We start from the raw sequence: 21306 nt of genomic DNA, 5'->3' as shown, positions 1-21306 counted from the left end.
TTACAATTGCACCAAAAACAATAAGATACCTAAAAATAAACCTAACCAAAGGGGTAAAAGATTTATATGCTGAAAACTATAAAACACTGATGAAAGAAACTGAAGAGGCCACAAAGAAATGGAAAGACACTCCATACTCGTGGATTGGAGAACAAATATTGTTAAAATTCTATACTACCCAAAGCAATATACACATTTAATGCAATCCCTATCAAAATACCAACAGCATTTTTCACAGAGTGGAACAAACTATCCTAAAATTTGTATGGAACCACAAAAGACCCTGAATAGTGAAAGCAACCTTGAAAAAAAAAGAAAAGCAAAGCTGGAGGCATCACAATTCCAGACTTCAAGTTATATTACAAAGCTGTAGTGATCAAAACAGTATGGCACTGGCACAAGAATAGACACGTAAATCAATAGAACAGAATAGAAAACCCAGAAATGAACCCACAATTATATGGTTAATTAATCTTTGACAAAGCAAGAAAAGAATATCCAGTGGGAAAAAGTCTCTTCAACAAATGCTGTTGGGAAAACCGGACAGCCACATGCAAAAGAATGACACTGGACCGCTTTTTTACACCATACACAAAAATAACTTTCTGGGGTGCCCGGGTGGCTCATTCAGTTAAGTGTCTGCCTTCAGCTCAGGTCCCAGAGTCCTGGGATTGAGCCCCACGTCAGGCTCCCTGCTCAGCAGGGAGTCTGCTTCTCCCTCTCCCTCTGCCCCTCCACCCTGCTCATGCTCTCTCTCTCTCTCTCAAATAAATAAAATCTTTTAAAAAAATAACTTTCAAACTGGATTAAATGTGAGACATGAAACCATCAAAATCCTAGAGGCGAACACAGGCAGTAACCTCTTTGACATTGACCATAGCAACTCCTTTCTAGATATGTCTCCTGAGGCAAGGGAAACAAAAACAAACAATTGGGACTTCATCAAAATGAAAAGCTTCTGCACAACCAACAAAACTAAAATGCAACCTCTGGAATGGGAGAAGATATTTGCAAATAACATGTCTGATAAAGGGTTAGTATCCAAAATATATAAAGAATTTATAAAAACTCAACCCCCCAAAATTGCATAATCCAATTAAAAAATGGGCAGAAGACATGAATAGACGTCTTTCCAAAGAAGACATACAGATGGCCAACAGACACATGAAAATATTCTCAACACCACTGATCATCAGGGAAATGTAAATCAAAAACTACAATTAGCTATCACATCACACCTATCAGAATGGCTAAAATGAACAACACTAGAAACAATAGGTATTAGCAAGGATGTGGAGAAAGGGGAACCCTCTTGCACTTTTGGTGGGAATGCAGACTGGTACAGCCACTCTGGAAAACAGTATGGTGTTTCCTCAAAAACTTAAGAATAGAACTACTCTACGATCCAGCAGTTGCACTACTGGGTATTTACCCAAAGAATACAAAAATACTAATTCAGGAAAAAAGAACTGATTCAGAGATAAATGTACCCCAATGTTTATAGCAGCATTATCTACAATAGCCAAATTATGGAAACAGGCCAAGTGTCCATTGATTGATGAATGTATAAAGAAGAAGGTGGTGTGTGTGTGTTGTGTGTGTGTATAATATTACTCAGCCATCAAAAAGAATGAAATATTGTCATTTGCAGCAACATGGATGGAGCTAGACTGTATTATGCTAAGTGAAGTAAGTCAGAGAAAGACAAATACCATATGATTTCACTCATGTGGAATTGAAGAAACAAAACAAATGAGCAAATGGAAAAAAAGAGAGAGAGAGAATGAGAGAAAGAGAGAGAGAGAGAAGCAAACCAAGAAACAGACTCTTCACTATAGAGAACAAACTGATAGTTACCAGATGGGAGGTGGGTAGGGGATGGGTGAAATAGGGGTTGAGGATTAAGGAGTGCACTTGTGATGAGCACCGGGTATTGTATGGAAGTGTTGAATCACTATATTGTACACCTGAATCTAATATTACACTGTATGTTAACCAGCTGGAGTTTAAGTTTAAAAAAAAAGAAGTGAGAGAGGGCATCATTTTCTTGCTACAGATCTTAGAATAAAGGCTTTCAGTTTTTCACCATTGAATATAATGCTGGCTGTGGGTTTTCATATATAGCCCTTTTTATGTTGGCTAAATTCCTTCTATACCTAATTTGTTGAGACTTTTTATCATGACACGTTGAATTTTATCAAATGCCTATTCTGCATCTATTGAAATGATCATGTGATTTTCATCCTTCTGTCTGTTGATATGGTATATCACATTGATTGATTTATGTATGTTGACCCATCCTTTCATCCCAGAGATAAATCCCAATCGGTCATGCTGTGTGATTTTAATGCTCTGTTGAACTCAGTTGCTACTATTTTGTTATGGAATTTTTAATTCATATTATCAGAGGTATTGAATGGTAGTTCTGTTTTCTGTGCTGTCTGTATGGCTTTGTTTTTAGGGTGATGCTGGCCTCATAGAATGAATTTTTAAGTGTTCTCTATCTCTTTTTGGGGAGAGTTTAAGAAAGATTGGTATTCTTTAAATGTTTGGAAAATTCACCTATGACGTCATCTGGTCTTGGGCTTTTTGTTGTTGGGAGGTTGTGCTTAAGGATCCAATTTCTACTGTTACTAGTCTGTTCAGGTTTTCTACTTCTTGATTCAGTCTTGGTAGGTGGTATGTTTCTGAAAATTTGGATGTGCCAAGCATAAAGCCAGATATTATGAAATCATTACACACTCCACATGATGTTGGCATACTTTCTGTTTTCCAGAGAAAGTCAGATTACTTGCTGATCATTCATCTTTAATTACTGAAAAAGGATTCAAAATCATATTTGGCTAAAATCTTATCTATATGCTTACCTCAATAAAACATACTTTTTGGTACAAGAGTCACAGTCTTCCCATTCTTTCATCAATCATCAATGTTGTTTAGATTTCTGTGTATAGTTATACCTCTATGAGAGACACTAGCAAATGAAAATGTGTCTAGAAGTAGCTTCATTGGGGGAGAAGAAAAGTTTTAAAATCCTAACATGAATGGCTAAAAGAGTTGAGGAGTGTAATCTGTAGAAGCAGGGTTTTTTTTTGCTGAATTATGTCTCTCTAAATTCATTTGTTTGAAATCCCAGTCCCTCAGAATGTAAGTATTTTTAGACTTGAAGTCTTTAAAGAAGTTGTAGAGTTAAAATAAGGCTGTCAAGCTGGGCCCTAATCCTATATGACTGGTATCCTTATAAGAGGAGGAAATTTGGATACACAGATGCACAAGGGAAGTGTTGGCAGAGAGGGAAGAAATCACCTGAGGACAAAGTAACAAGAGGGTGGCCATCTGCAAGCCAGGGAGAGAGGCTTCAGAGATCAACTGTACTGGCAATGTATCTTGAACTTCCAACCTCAAAACCTATGAGAAAATAATTTTCTGTTGTTTAAGCAACCCAGTCTGTGGTATTTTGTTATGACAGCCCTAAAAAACTAGCAAACTAATAGAGAGGAGGTGTGATAAAGTCATTGGATATCTGAAATAGTGTCATATTAAAGTATACGCATAATTGTTTTGAATTATCCCATAAGAAAAAAAATAAGAGGCAAAAATTTCCAGAGGGCACATATTGAATGGAGCACTGGGTGTTATATACAAACAATGAATCATGGAACACTACATCAAAAACTAATGATGTAATATATGGTGATTAACATAACATAATAAAATTAAATTTAAAAAAATGGATAGTTGTTCCATTTATGTTGCTTTAAATGGCAAAAAGGAAAAAAAATGATGGAGAAAGAAGGAAGGAAAGAAGGAAGAAGAGACTGATTATCCCTTTTGGCTATATAATTCTTATATTTAGGTATCAAGTTAGATAATACTTTAGGAAATACTTTGATAATCAGACATCCTCTAGCACTCAGTACATTGTCTTGAAAGTGGTTGATATGTGCTTGCTTTATTTCCTATCTTCCATCCTAAAATACAAGAGGATATAAACCAGGTCTGTTTTTAATCTTCATATCCAATATTTAGCCAGACTGGAAGAGAGGGCAAGCAGTAATCATTTGCTGGAAGGAAGGGAGGAGGGAAGGGGGGAAGAGGGAAAGAAAGAAAGGAAGGAGGGAAAGAAAGGAGGAAGGGGTGGATGGAGAGGATAGAAGAGAAGGAAAGAAGGGGAAGAAAGAGAGGGGAAGGGGAGGGGAGAGGGAGGGAGTATAGAAAGAAGGAAGAAGGAAAGAAAGAAGGCAAATGAATGAATGAGGCAGTGTAGTCTCCCTCAGTTGGAATTATCACAGAGAACTAAATCACTGTTAGGAGTGCTGAAGAAGGAATTCTCAAAGGTGGGTTATTTAGACTAAACGTCCTCTATCTCTTTTTAAGATTGAAAATTCTATGAACTTACTATATAACATGTTGAGAAACACTTAAAATATCAATATATCCTTCAAAACTCCTTCAGTTTTCTAATAAATGAGTTGACATATGTAGCATTTAAAATAGCAATTGGTTCTAGTCTGATTAATTGCTTGTTAGAATAATCATGCTCTCTACCTTCCCCAGGGAGCACTCAACTTAAGTGACATTCTTTATAACACATTATGTGCTTCCTCTTTTGAATTAAGAACCTTTAAAAATAGCCATATAATAATAAATGAGCAAGTAAACATCCATTTGCTCTTATTTGGTGACTAATTGGGAGATAATTCAGAAGTTATTTTTAAAGTTGAAATTTCAGGATTAGTTCCGATAGTTTTTTTTTTTTTTTTAATCCTTTTATTTGGATGAAATGGATTTTTTAAAAACATTTTTTAGCTCTGAAAAACTGAGGCTGTATCTGTATTACTTAGGGCCCAATTTACACTCATCTAAAATATCTCTCACCAGTAATAACACACTTTTGATATATTTTTAATGAACCATTCAATTATTTTTCTATTGTAAAATTTAATTTGCCATTTTAGAGCCGAGTGTTTTTGTACAGGATTTACATACTTAACAGAAACGTTTTAAAAAAGATTTGTACATTCACATTCAGTCACAGAACCAAATAATTATAATAATGCAATGATAATCATAATAGTGAAACAAGTCTAGGCAATTAAATGTCTTCTCAACATAGCTCATAGTTCCCTACCTATTTTGGGAAGTTTTTTCATAGCTTTCCATTTAATAACAGAAAACAAGTTGTTATACCGAAGTTAGAAAATTACATATACTTTAGTCAGTTTAATGAAGTAAATGTAGCTTTTTATTGCCAATAACTGATGAGATCTTTTTATAGAGCTCCTGTCCCATATAGATAGTGGAGAAAAACAAACAAAAAAACAATCTTAGTCTAACTGCAAACTCCCCTGTGAGTAATATAAGCAGTCTCTTGGATAACTCAGTATTATTTTTTATTTAAAATACTCAGTGTTATGGCCCAATAGAGGGGAATACTCAGTGGATCCATAATCCTTAGTGTTCTGGATATATCTGGATATGTGTCCCCTACAGATCAGTGAGGGATATTGCCTAACTTCTGATTTCCAACTTCTTTACACCATCCCCCAGAAACTGGGTGGGGGACGTTATTTCTTCTATGTAATATCCAATTTTTAACCTGTGTTAATAAAATGCTATGTCTAATTAGGCAAACCTAGTTTAGGATGAGCCAGATTGAAACTACAATAATTTAGAAAATCCTTTTCTGTCAACAAGGGTTCACTTTTAGAAATTGTTCTTTCTGTATTAATATTCTCTTCTAGCAAACAAAAGCTGAACATTGACTCTTTATTTCTGTTATCATTCCAAGGATATCAGAACTAATCAATGACACTTCCAATTTCACCTCAATCACCAATATTTTCTCCTTGCCAAGCCTTAAGAGAGAGAGATATTTTGACTGAGAAAGAAGAATATGTTATATGGAGAAATGCAAAAGGGAAAAGCCAACCAATTTCTGATTCCTAATCAATCAGGATGTTTGAGAGTTCAGGAAAAGAGGTAGCATTAATTTGAAATTAATTGGTATGTTAGAAACTGGGTGGCTGAAACAACAGAAATTTATTTTCTCTCAGATCTGGGGTCTAGAATTCCAAGATCAAGGCACTGGCAGGGTTGGTTTACACTGAGGCCTCTCTCTTGGTTTGAAAATAGCCACCTTCTTCCTGCTATGTCCTCACATGGTTGTCCCTCTATGCATGTGTGTTCCTCACATGGTTGTCCCTCTATGCATGTGTGTTCCTCACATGGTTGTCCCTCTATGCATGTGTGTTCCTGGTGTCTCTTCTTTTGATAAGGACACTAGTCCTTTTAGATAGGGACCCATTCTTATGACTTTGTTTAACCTTGATTATCTCCTTATGAGGCCTCATTTCCAAATATAGTCACATTGGGAATTAGGGTTTGAACATAAGAAATTTGGTGAATGCAATTCAGTCCATAAAAATGAGATCAAAGAAAATATATTTCCAAGTATTTCATGCTTGTTCCTTGTTCTTTTCATAAATTTCCTTATTGTGCCTTTATTTCTTCCCCTTCAACTCTAGCAAAGTTTCAAGTGACTTTTATCCAAGACAGTTAATTAGACCAGTCAGATACTGGCATATTTTCTTCACTGGTCTGTGCAAGTTCCCTCTGTTATTTGCTTGATTGATTGAGTGATGGATTAATTGATTCCATTTTATTCCCTTCCCCACCTTCACCTCCCATAAGCAATGATTCTGATGTTTTAATGGATGCCTTTTTATCTACTTTCTTGCAAAATTGGTACTGTTTTATGTGTATCAATTTATATAAGTGTCGTGCTGTATATACTGTTTCTTTCCTTTTTTTTTTCACTGAAAACCAGGTTTTTAAGATCTCCTGTTTCTATGTGTGCCTCTAATCTGTGTTTCTAACCACTATAAACATTCCATGGTATGCATCCAACACATGGCTTTTGAATTTTGACACGATTGTCATTGTCATCTTTGAGTTAACTGAAATAGAGATCTATTCATATACCCACAGTTGCATCAACTGTGCATCAACAAAAGACCCCTCAAAACAAAGAAAACAAGCCCAAAATTACAAGTGTAAATAAAATATAACAATAATGATAACAATAATAATAGACTATAATGACAATAATCAACTGTTACATGAACTCATTTAAGCAAATCCAAAAATTAAATAAGAAAATATGAGCCTCCATGGTCTTCTGAAATTTTCTAGTAAAAAGGCATGATGGGGTTAAAAGTATGTGTTATAAATAACTGAAAGATGAAACAAAGAGAGTAGAGTGAGGTGATTTAGCTTGAATTCCCTGGGAGCAAATCCTAAGGTATGTAATCTACACAAAAGACCTATTAAAGAAATTTCCCAGGAGAAACTCTTTGGAATTGGGAGAAAAGCAGAATGAGAGGAAGAAGCAAAGCAAGAGTTCCATTTCAAGCAAAATGCCACCTACAGGCTGTTCCTGCAGGAGAATCCCAGAGCATAAATGCAACCTCAGGGCCTGTCCAGATTTGGCAGAGGATTTGCATACAACACCACCCAGTTACTGAATGGCCCCTGAGTGGCTAAGTGCTGCCTGGAGCTCTCCTGGGGGAGGGAAGTTTCTGAGTCCAGCAGTCCTGCACTTGTTGGCCAAGTGGCTACAACAGCCCAGGCACAATTCTGTGAAAAGAGTAACAGGTACAAGTGTATTAGGAACAACAGTGCACAGAAGCCAGGGGGTGGGGCTGAGGAAATGATAGATGGGATCAGATGGGATCTGAACAGAACACTGATAATGTCTGCTATGTGTGAAAGATTGGAGAAATCTTGATCTCGTGACTAGATTGTAATGAAAGACAACACCCATGCAGAACTGTGGATTGCCAGATTTTATGATTAACCAATGTTGTTAAATAGCACTTAATTTACTTACTGCTGTTTTAGTACTAGGTAAAATTGTTCTGGCTATGAGTTGAAAAAAACCTGACAGTTTTCTCCTCAGCTCTAGACCAGCACCTTCCTTTCGCATTTGAGAAAATCTGAAACCTAGAAGCCTTAGGGAACATCTTTCATGCCCTGCCGAGTGCCAGTATAAGTTCTGGGACCCAAGATTTCTGAACTCCATATTTAATCATGAATTTTAGAAAAATAATCATTTTACACAATAACATTTACAATCACACAATTTTTCAACTGCTTTAAAATGAAAACCTTGAAGATTTAGGCATTTTAGCCAGTAAAATTTAGAAGTACATACATGTTCAGGATAAAGATCATAATGGACACAGAGGTGTGGGAAATGAATTTTAATTAAATAAATGAGGGGATGAAAATGAGAACACATAGGTGTAATAGTGGTGAGTATAAAATTGGTGGCAGTCTGGATTATTTTCTTTAGGAATTAGCATATCTTAAAAGAATGCTTGTTCAATGTATTCAATTCTTAGAAGAGCTTTTAAGTTGGTCTGGTCAGTGAGTCATGGTTTAAAACCTGTCAGTGAAAGCACATAAAAAAAAAAGAAAAACTATCATTTTTTAATGTCCTATCTTTGACCTATTTTCATATTTCAAATTATTCCTTATAATTCTTCCAATATAACCTTCTTGAACTTAATAGTACTTTTAAATGTAATGCTTCTCTTTAGCTAGATAGGTGATTTTTAGCTCTTCAAGTTGGTGTCATAAGTAGGTCAGCATAATGAAATATATAGAGAGCAATGAAAATAAGCAATTTTTGAAAAATTGCAGATTTAGTTTTGAATTGTGGGCTCTTCTAAGTCTTTGTAATCCAAAAAAAAAAAAAAAATCAGGCAGCATTGTTTATAGTTCAAACCATTTTTCTATCAAATACAGCTTTTCCAGATTTTTACAGAAAATAAAAAGAGATTAAATAATTAGAAAATACCTTAAACACATTAAATGAAGGCTCTAGAAAAATGTTTTATTTTAGTATGACACTGATAATTTATACTTGATTATAAAATAAAAATATGGTATATCAAGATAAATTTATCAAGTATTCAACATTTCAAAATTCACTTTAATGCATCTGTATCTTTCCTGCTTAAATTACATAATATATTTTTAAGTTTTAAATTGAGAATTTTCCTTAAAACCTTTAATAAATAACCAACACTATAACATCATTTTCCCAAATTAAGGTCAAGTTAAGGATCCATAAGCAATTCAGATAAATTAAACAAAAAATAATTATATGTATCTCTTTTATTTTATTGTATGATTGATTTTCTCTTATATTTTAATGAGCATTTTAGGAAAATTACACTGAAATGTGTCAAACAGATTTAATTAACACTCACTTAATATGCAAAAAACCCCTCTATTTTTCATGTCAGTGGGATTCTTATGTTTTTTTATCCACTATCCTAAAAAAATTGTGTCAAATTTTAAAAATTAATGTTATCATTAATACCAAACATGAAACATATGTAATTAGCAGAGTTGGTTCCAGGTTTTGTGGAACAAATGCTTATATAATTTGTGGGAGCTCTTTTAGAGTAAAATGATTCAACCTTACAAATATGAAATTAGTATACACGTGAATGTTTATTTTACACTGTGAAAATAATTCACAAAAAATTATAAGAATACTTAAAAGGTGACAAATATCACAAATATTTTCCTAAAGGGACACCTGGGTGGCTCAGTCAGTTAAGTGTCTGTCTTCAGCTCAGGTCGTGATGCAGGTGTCCTAGGATCGGGCCCCATATGGGGCTCCCTGCTCAGCAGGGAGCCTGCTTCTCCCTCTCTCTGCTGCTCCCCCTGCTTGTGCTCTCTCACTCTCTCTCTCTGTCAAATAAATAAATAAAATCTTTACAAAATATATTTTCTTTACATTTAGATTTTTTTACTTCCACTAGGATTCTTCCTTTCCATCACAATTGAATCTGAAAATAATTCTGAATCCCAGTAGCTCTGAAAAAATACAAAATTAACACTAAATTAATTACACAAAATAATTGTAATGAATTTTAAAATTAAAACCATGTTGCATTAAGCCATTAAGGGTAATTAAAATAGTCATGTTGAATTCCTGATGAATATGTGTAGTTTTGTTAGTGGAATACTTGTTTCTTTCCATCACTTCCATATGTCAGAGGCAGTTTGTATGACTGTTTCTTCTTTAACCACTATTCGTAACAGGGAAAAGATATGTCAGGTACTTTGTAAAATAATCCTGATACCTTGGGTTGCATAAAATATGTAACTTTACATATCAACATATCAGCTGTATCCTGCTATCATAGGAAATCTATTTTATTTGAGTAAATTCACATGAAAAAGAAAACTGTGGTGTGTCTATGATTGTTTATGTTGTATTGCTGAGTATTTTTCTGACAGGAAAAAACTTTCTATTTGAGTAGGTCTTGCTAAGAACTTAATCTCTGCTCTACTTACAATTTTATGTCTGAAAATTAGAAAAGTTTCCACAGGATAGTTAAAGACGCCATACCTTTCAGATCTTATTTCTTCTCCAGTTCACCACTACTAATAATGAGATTTAGGACATGTTGATATCACTGTAGCATCTCTTGTTTTCTACCTTTGTGTTATTATGCTGGATGAGTTGGCTCAGTGACTGCTGAGGGTATCCTCAGACCCATCCCTCTACCTGGATACCTAGAAATAACTGCTCCCAAGAGTATTAACTACATAAGAATATCTCACTAAAACCAAACTTAACATACCCCAACATAAATTCCCATTTGTCAAATTTGCCATTTGACAAAAAGACTTGATCTATTTCAATTCTAGTGAAGGAATTAGATAGTAAGGACATTGGGTAGAAAGACATACCAGTCTTGACCAACTAGAGTTTAAACCATAAAATCCTATGAACCCACTCAAGAGCCTTACCATGCCTTGGGAAGGGCCCCATTGAAATGAGAATTCCTCAGTTGGTTAAGTGTCTGCCTTCAGCTCAGGTCATAATCCCAGGATCTGGGGATAGAGGGCTTCATTGTGCTCCCTGCTCAGCAAGGAGCCTGTTTCCCCCTCCCGTCCCGTGTCCCCGCCTGTGTTATCTCTCGCTATCTCTGTTGCTATCTCTATCTCTGTCTCAAATAAATAAATAAATGAAATCTTAAAAAAGAAATGAGAATTCCTGAACCTTCCCTTCAGTAACTTCTTGTAAATCCAACTAACTAATTAACTAAATATATAAATAAACACATGTAGCAGTTTCTAATGACTCTGCTACTGAAATCTACACTGAAGCAGTGCCCGAGAAACACTACATTAAAGCACCTGAAGGATAATAAAAGCACACAAGGCTGTTCTTAATATGTGTTCCAAGACCCCAGAAAGAATTCCTGCTCCGGTGCCCCCCCAAAATACTTTTCATAGTTTCTTATTCATACAGAGATGTCTTTCTCAGGCTTAAATATGGACTTTTGGAAGAGCAATATATTAATTCGAATCACTTTTGGGGTGGGTAATATTATTATATACATTACATTTCACACATTGCATGATTTTCTTTAAACAGAAAAGAATATGATAGTGAAAAAAATATGTAGGAAAACTCACAAAGGAACTGAGTTATTAAGTGTTTTTTTTCTCAGGCAGTAATAGATAAAGAGCTTTGCTGTGTTTCCAACCCATTGGTAGGAGAATAGTGTGAACACGTCAGAAGATTATACAGAATCATACATAAGGGATCAACATAGCGAGTGCGAACACATGCCAGAAGATTATACAAAATCATACATAAGGGATCAATATAGGGAGGATGTTTATTAGATTGGTGACATAGGAAAAGCAGCTGAAGTAGGTAGTACTTGATCTATAAATTATAAGACAAACAGATTTACCATAGATGAAAACATGTAAGGTCTGATACCCCTTTGCTTGCTTACTGAACCAGAATTATCATTCAATACTCAGCCAAGTGGTAACTAACCCAAAAAGCTTTCCTCAACACTTCCTTTCCCTTCAGGAGAATTGGGTCTTTCTTTCCTCTGTTTTCCTTCTATCATGTGTTCATATGATGGCAATTATCGCTGTAAATGATAACTGCATTCAGGAATATCTTGTCATTGGATAGTTACCGCCTTCATGGCATGATTCCGTCTTGTTCATTTTGCATGCCCAGCAAACAATATGTGCCACTTTGTTTACATTCAAGAAATGTTTGTTGGCTATAAGAATAAACATGGGAGCAATAGAACTAGTCAGAGTTATGAGAAAAAAAAAAGAACCACCACATGGTTTATATTTGATGAATAGTAAGTTGATTTTGTTTTTATAATTTTTTATTATGTTATGTTAGTCACCATAGAATACATCATTAATTTTTTGATGTAGTGTTCCATGATTCATTGTTTGTGTATAACACCCAGTGCTCCATGTAATATGTGCCTTCCTTAATACCCATCACTGGGCTCACCCATACACTGTTGGTGGGAATGCAAGTTGGTACAGCCACTTTGGAAAACTGTGGAGGTTCCTCAAAAAGTTAAAAAAAAATGTAAGTTGATTTTGACCAACAATTGTGAAATATACACTTGAACAGATATCCAGAAATCTAGGCTGCGGCAATATTGAAGAGAGCTCTAAATACCAGATGACATAACTTATACTAAACTTGGTCATTATCAGCCAGTCTCTAGAGATATTTTAGCCGGAAGGGGGCATTCTTGAATCCTGACAAAGGAAGGATTGTGTTGTCATAAGACCAGTTTACAAGCAGTGAAAAAAAAAAAATTAAATACCTCTTTTTAATGCAAGGTATATTTAGTCAACTATTGCCTGTTGATATAATTCAGAATTAATATTCTTTAACTGCATTATTGTGGACTCCAAAGAGCAGAAGAATGAAATTTGTGTAGAAAATAAACTTAAGGAATTAACTTTGAGCCGAAGAAGAATATTTTTATAAACAATGTGATGTAGTGACATATACAGACACATAATTTTTCAGGAACTCAGGAGGAAATTGAGTTTATTTCTGATTGCCATGTGTCCTCTAGAAAGTAACAGACAAGGTCATTTGTTGTGTAGGTAATTGGGTTGAGGAAAAATGTAGGTAGAATTTGATGAGTTATAAAGAAAAAGTAGCATTTGTGCATCTGTATAGGAAGAAATGAGATCAGTGATTTGGAGAAGGTGATAGGGACCAAGCTAAGTTTCAAAATCATGTATAATATACAGAACTGATATGTCATTGCTTCTTGTTTCCCTCCTGCAATGGAAAGCTACCATGGTATCAGATAACAAAACAGAATACAGATTACGTGAACATTTGTATTTTGTCAATTTAGCTACATAAGAACTTTTCCCAAAATATCTTCCTCTGAGCAATTTCATGTTAACATGAACTATATCTTATTCACATAGACATCTTTTGACTCGCATAGACATTTTGCACAAGATTTGAAAAGCAGAATGAAAAATAACAGCTATACAGCAATGATAGGTAGGTAGATAGATATACAAATATATAGGAAGAGCTCAGAAGGTCAGTACAAGGCATGAGGTGTTATTACTGCCTACACACATCACTCGTGTGTTGGTTCTCCTTATCAGCATGAGTTTGCATCTAGACTCACGGCTTCCTTAGACCTTGCCAAATCTTCCTTCAGTGTCCTGCACTCCCGGGCCAGATTACCTTTATTTCCATGATGAGTATCACAAACTTCTGCAAGACACCCTCATTACCAAAACTGGAGGCCTGGAGTCATAGACACTCATGAGGTTCCTATCTATCCTCTTGGTTTACAGCTCATCTAAACAGGTCTGATGTTACCATTGCTTGCCTTGTTTCATGTCCACTTTCTCTTCCTGACCACTTGTCTTGAGGATTTTGGTTTCCTGTACCAGGGATAGATGCAACAGACTCACATAGACCACATAACCAGCCCAAACAATTGTGCAAAGCCCAGTCACTTAATAAACCTCACATTGCTCTACTCTTTTCATTAAACCCTAAAATAATTCTCATATAATGTTGATAGTTTCCACAGCAGGCATGGTAGCAAAGAGATTTTATAGTTCTGTTAGCAGAGTGAGGAAAGTGGCATATCAGAGCCTCTGGACTGGGCAGAGAATGAGTAAAACTTCGTCCCTATCAATATAACTCATGAATAACCATTTTTTGAAGAATTCACATATTAGCCAAAAATAGTTGTTTTATTACTCAGTGATTATCTACAAATGTATGTAACTTTGAATTATTTTCTATCTCAAATATATTATCTGTATATGTATATATGCTCACATTTTAAATTGTTTTTTCTCTTTCCTTCTACATCATCACTTCAACCCTGTCCTGCCAATGTGCATAGAGTAAAACATCTATTTTGGGAATGGCTAATTAACTTTGACAGGAATAATAAGTAATAATTATGCTTGATCTACCACTATTTATATATTCGGCATCAATAGTATGTTGTCCCTATAGTAAAGCAATATCTTATACTTTAAGAACCAAAATGGTAACGTTAAAATTTTATTGAATTATTAGGGAAAAATAAGTGGGATATTATCTCCAGATGGGCAGTATTTTATGTATCTTAACTAGTTTCAACTTCATCTTTTTTTAAAAAAATAAACACAGGAGGGGTGTCTGGATGGCTCAGTTGTTAAGTGTCTGCCTTCGGCTTAGGTCATGATCCCAGGGTCCTGGGATCAAGTCCCGCATCGGGCTCCCTTGCTCAGCGGGAAGCCTGCTTCTCCCTCTCCCACACCCCCTGCTTGTGTTCCCTCTCTTGCTGTCTGTCTCTGTCAAATAAATAAATAAAATCTTAAAAAAAAAAAAAATAAACACAGGAGGAAAGGTTTTCAATGATTACTCATGTATCGATATTGTGATAAGTTAGATCAATAGTTTAAAATGTACAACTGCATTACATGGAAACATATAAAGAGTTTATAAGTGTTGATGGAATTTTCCCTCTAAACAGTTAAAGAAGTGGGCACATACAAACTACACTCAATGGAGGGGGGTAAAATAACAATTCCCTAGGACTTGTTTATTTAAAATATTTATTTAAAATAATTGCATCCTATTAAGTAATGGAAAAAATTAACTTAAGGCATATAAGGTGGTCTAGTCAATCTTTTCCCATAACTAACATTCTAAATTTAGTATTCTCTATGCAGTGAAATAGGAAACGTATTAAACATGTATCATTCTATTTTGCAGAATACACCTGCTACATAAATACCAGAAAATTACTTTCCAGTTGTGAGAGAAGTCTAGCTATGTTTCACAGCTAACAAATAATTGCAAGCGAGACAGAAGAGGCTACTATAGTATTATAAATTTCTACTTCCAGTCTTTTTATTTTCCTACATTTTCTTTCTGAGTCAAAAATCCTCCCCTGTTTCTAAGTATATTTCATAGCTCCAGTAAAAAGTGATTTATGCAGGCTTGACTTAGTTTTGTGAATTTTAGAGAAGCACACTTTTTTAAAAAAATGTTTTATTTTATTGACTTAAACAAAAAAGCAGTGTTTAGAAACAAGTTGATTATAGGGAGGCTGAAAATGAGAGTGATCATGGGGAAATTTTAGATGTGTAAATAAGTTTTAGTGCTAGCTTCATCAATTATAATTTGTGTTATTTTGGACAAATTATGTGCTCTTTTCAAGCTTCAGTTTTATCATTCATAAAGTATTATACAAATACATCCAAAGTATTATACATACTTTGCTTTCCCTATTGTCAAACCCTGCTCACTTTGCATTTATAGATTCTCCTTCCATCATCTGTATCTTTCTACATAACACGGCCTTAGTCCTCTGCTGAGCAGGGCCATGCTGATACCTTAGATGAACTTAGTCTCTGAAAAATGTCCTTATAGATACTATTTGTCTTCTTAGTCCTCACATTTATTATGGAAATTAGGATGCCTTAGCTGATCTTAAGCTAGATATGAAACTGACAACCTTATCAGGAGGTGGTTTTATGTGATTTACTTCAGGGATAACACCTTTCACAAGCTAAACTCACCCACTACACTATGATAGATGCTAACAAGGGTTTAAGATTCCAGGCTTCATTTACCATTGAGAAACTACTGTTGGCCATAGTTTGCTGTGGTAACAGAGGAGATTTTTCACAATTAATTGAAAAAACTTAAAATATTCTTTCTTTTTCAAATTACGTATCTTTGTGGGTCCATATTTTCTTCATATATGCCCAACAAAACAGTACGTAGCAACTGATTGAATGCAGAAGCAGATATGAGGAATAAGCCACCCTATATTAAACTAGATTTATGAATAAAATGAAATATCATTAAATAGTTTTATAATTTTTAAATTTGTTTTGGAAAACAGTTGTTTTTCATAAGAATGTTGTCTATAATAATATAGATTTAATACTGTCATCTTTAAATGAATAAATTTTTAATTTTTTAAATTTTGAATGTAGTAAATATAGAAATAAACAAAAAGCTCTTTAACCTCCTCAATAATTTTCTAAGATTATAAACAGATCTTGGGATCACAACTTTTGAGATCCTCCCTTCAATTTTATTCTGTTGGTTGAGTGGTCTGTCTTTACCTAAGTGGCATACCCTCTTAACTACTGCAACTTTAAAAGAAATGTTGGGGGGCCTGGGTGGCTCAGTTGGTTAAGCGATTGACTTCAGCTCAAGTCATGATCCTGGAGTCCCAGGATTGAGTCCCAGGATTGAGTTACACATCGGGCTCCCTGCTCAGCGGGGAGTCTGCTTCTCCCTCTGACCCTCTCCCCTCTCATGCTCTATCTCTCTCTCTCCCTCTCTCATTCTTTCTCTCTCAAATAAAAAATAAATAAATAAAAGAAATGTTGGCATTGAGTAAGGCTAGTTCTTTCACTTTCTTTTTCTTTTTCTTCAGTTCCTTGTGGAGCTGAGAAATAAGGAAAGGAAGGTGAATTTTACCTTATATTTCAAATACTTAAGAGGTCAGTGGGGGGAGAGGATGGGTTAAATCGGTGATGGGAATGAAGGAGTGCACTTGTGATGAGCACCGGGTGTTGTATGGGAGTGTTGAATCACTATATTGTACACCTGAAACTAGTATTACACTGTAATGTTAATTAACTAGAATTTAAATAAAAACCTAAAAAAATACTCAAGTATTATTTGAATTTGTATTTTCATATAGACATGTATTATTTATACAATACAATTTAAAATATGTAAATATTTAATAATACAAGATTGAATTAATATTAAAGATATAATAGCCTGAGTCATTTACACATTCAAATGTCAGAACCTTTAACACATCAACAATAGGGTATGGCCATAACTCATGAAAAGAAAAAGAAGAAACTTTTTAAAATGAAGTCGACAGTAATCAGAATGTTAATAAGAAGAAATTGTTGATCTGAGAAGTATAAAGTGTTCATATCAATGTTGTTGGAAAAACACAGTATTTAATATGAATCAGAGATTTCTCATACTTAAACATGTTGGCAAGAATGCTGGTAGGAATGTAGACTTCAAATATAGAAATACTTCAAAAACAGAGTATACCAAAGAAAATTACAGACCAGGAGATATGCATAAGATTTATAACAAGAATGCAATGTATAAGTACAAAAATTAAATATTTATTGATGTATCATATATATTACATTATATTAAGTAAACATGAATGAGAAATATGTCTCAAAAGAAAGTGTTGAACAAGAAAGTCACACAAGAACAGAATGTACACATAAATATTTCAGAAATATTTAATATAATTTTAACTTAAAAACACTAGTGACCAATTTTTCACCTAAAGTTCTTCTATTTCTCTCTTGCTATATATATATATATATATATGTATATATATATAGAGAGAGAGAGAGAGGGAGAGAGAATGAGCCTATGAAATAGAATATATATAATATATATATGTATCATATTTTCCTTCTAAATTATCATAGCCAGGCTTTTTAATAAGTAAATCTATAATCTTGCCTAGGATAAAAATCAAGTTTAGAAGCACATTACCTGACACCCCTTTTTAAAATTACACTTTTTATTTTGTGATAAAATATAGATTCACATACTTATATGAAATAATACAGAGATGACTTACACCCTTTACTCAGTTTCCCCAAATGGTAACATCCTACAAGCTTTAGTGCAATATCACAAGCAAGATATGAACAGTGATGATACATAACATTTCTGTCACCACAAGAATTCTTCATACTGCATTTTTACAACCACACGCTCTTTCCTTCTGCTCCTGCCTCTTCAGTAAGCCCTGGCAAGCACTAATCTGATCTCCATTTCTATAATTTTGCCCTTTCAATATTGTTATATAAATGAAGTTGTAAAACATGTTACCGTTTGGGATTGACTTTTTTCACTCAATATAATTCCCTTGAGATCAGTACAAGTTGTGAATATCAATCGTTCCTTCCATTTTATTGCTGAGTATTATTCCATAGTATGGATACACCAGTTTGTTTGACCATTCACCCATTGAAGAACATCTAGATCATTTCCAGTTTGTGGCTATTATGAGTAAAGTTGCTATAAACATTCACGAATGTTTTTATGTGAACACAAGTCTTCATTTTTCTGGGATAAATGCACAGGAGTATATTTGTAGGTTTGTATGGTAAATGCATGTGTAATTTTATTTTTTAAGAAAAACCTGTCAAATAGTTTTCCAGAGAGACTGTAACATTTTAAATTCCAATCAGTAGTATATAAGGGATCCTGTTCATCCACATCTTTGTCAATATTTGGTTTTGTCACTATATTTTTATTTTAGCCATCCGTTCTTATAGGTGTGTACTGATATCTTTACTGTGGTTTGAATTTGCATTTCGCTGATGGATAGTGATATTTAACATATTTTCATGTGCTTATTTCCATCTGTATCTTCTTTTCACTTAATTGTCTGTTTATGTAATTTCCCATTTTCTAGTTGATTTTTTTTAATTCTTTAGTTCTTTTTTTTTTTTTTTTTTAAAGATTTTATTTATTTGACAGAGACACAGTGAGAGAGGGAACACAAGCAGGGGGAGTGGGAGAGGGAGAAGCAGATTTCCCACGGAGCAGGGAGCCCTATGCGGGGCTCGATCCCAGGACCCTGGGATCATGACCTGAGCCTAAGGCAGACGCTTAATGACTGAGCCACCCAGGCGCCTCTATTCTTTAGTTCTGAGAGCCCTTTATATATTATATAAACTGGTCATTTGTTGGATATATGGTTTATAAATATTTTCTTCCAGTGTGTACATTATCTTGTCTTTTTATATGCTTAACAGTCTTTCACAGAACAAAAGTTTTAAATTTTGATGAAGCTCAATTATCAATTTTTTCTTTGTTGGATCATGCTTTCAGTGTCTAATTGACTAACTATAGATGAGATGTGAGATATTTAGGTTAAAAATCTGAAACGTACATCAAAGATTTTCTGTTTACTTGCTTATGGTTGGGTAATTGTTTCAGCATCATTTGTTGAAAAGGCTACCTTTACTCTATTGAATAGGATTTGCATCTTTGTAAAAAATCAGTGGGGCATGTTTGCATGAGTCTATTTCTGATTCCTTTATTCTGTTCCACTGACCTGTGCATCCATATCTTCATCAATACCACACAGTATTAATTATGATAGCTTTATATTAAGCCTTGAAATTGGGTAAACTGTTTCCTTCTACTTTATAGGAATTTTTTTTTCAAAACTGTTTTAGCAATTCAAGTTCCATTGACTTTCTATAAAAATTTTAGAATAATCTTATCTGTATTTACAAATAGTCTTGCTGAGATTTTGATAGATATTGCATTCAACCCTGTATATCAATTTGTGAAGAACTGTATCTTTAAATTTTCAAAATAGTCTTCCAATCTATGAGCACAGTGTATCTCTCCATTTATTTAGATGTTATTTCAGTTCTTTCATCAGTGTTACATAGTTTTCAAAAAATGTCTTGTACATGCTTTATTAAATTTTTATTGAAGTGTTTCATTTTTTAGAGAGATTGTGAATGGCACTGAATTTTTAATTTTTGCATCCACGTTTATTAGTGATATATGGAAATATAATTGTCTTTTGCGTATTTATTTTGCATCATTAGTGTTTTGTTTTGTTTTGTTTTGTTTTAATTTCAGTGTAGTTAACCTACAGTGCATTCATTTCAGGTGTACAATATGTGATTCAACAATTGCATACATTACTCAGTGCTCATCAAGATAAGTGTACTCTTTTTTTTTTTTTTAAAGATTTTATTTATTTATTTGAGAGAGAGAGAATGAGAGACAGAGAGCATGAGAGGGAGGAGGGTCAGAGGGAGAAGCAGACTCCCTGCCGAGCAGGGAGCCCGATGCGGGACTCGATCCAGGGACTCCAGGATCATGACCTGAGCCGAAGGCAGTCGCCTAACCAACTGAGCCACCCAGGCGCCTGAGATAAGTGTACTCTTAATCCCTGTCACCTATTTTACCCATCTTCCTCACCCACCTCCCCAGATGACCATCTGTTTGTTCTCTATAGTTAAGAGTCTATTTTTTGGTTTGTTTCTTTTTTTTCCCTTTGTTCATTTGTTTTCTTAAATTCCACATATGAATGAAATCATATGGTATTTGTCTTTCTCTGACTTTCTCTCACTTAGCATATACTCTTTAGATCCATCCACGTTATCGCATCATTTGAAGTTGCTAAAATCATTTATAGTTCTAAGAGAGTTTTTTGTTTGTTGCTTTTATTTGTTTTCATATATTCTTTGAGGGTTTTTTTTTTTAAGATTTCATTTATTTCTTTGTCAGAGAGATCGAGCACACAAGCAGGGGAGTGGCAAGCAGAGGGAGAAGCAGGCTCCCCTCTGAGCAAGGAGCCTGATGTGGGACATAATCCCAGGATGCCTCATGACCTGAGCCAAAGGCAGATGCTTAACCAACTGAGCCACCCAGGCATCCCACTTTGAGGTTTTCTACACAAGCATCCTGCTATCTGCAAACAAAGACAGTTTTATTTCTTTTTTTCAGATCTCTCTCTATATATATTTTTAATTTCTCTTTCCTGCTATATTACATTGCTATAACTTCTAGGGCTATATTAAATAAAAAGGGTGAAAGACAATTTTGTTTTGTTCTTGATATTAGGGGGACAGCATTCAGTGTTTAATAATTAGGTATTATGTTAGTTGTATATTTTTAAAGTCTCCTCTATTACTGTTTTTCTGAGGCATTTTATTATAAATAGATAATGAATTTTGTCAAATTCTTTTTCTACATCAGTTGTTCAGATCATGTGATTTTTCTTCTTTAGCCTGTTAATATGGTAGATGTGGCACATACTGATTGATTTTTGAATATTGAGCCATTTTTCTTCCATTTCTGGAATAAACCCCATTTTCTCTTTTCTTTTTTTTTTTTAAAGATTTTAT

Source organism: Halichoerus grypus, chromosome 9 (assembly GCF_964656455.1).
Source record: "Halichoerus grypus chromosome 9, mHalGry1.hap1.1, whole genome shotgun sequence".
Taxonomy (NCBI): Eukaryota; Metazoa; Chordata; class Mammalia; order Carnivora; family Phocidae; genus Halichoerus; species Halichoerus grypus.
This window is presented reverse-complemented; position numbering follows the sequence as displayed.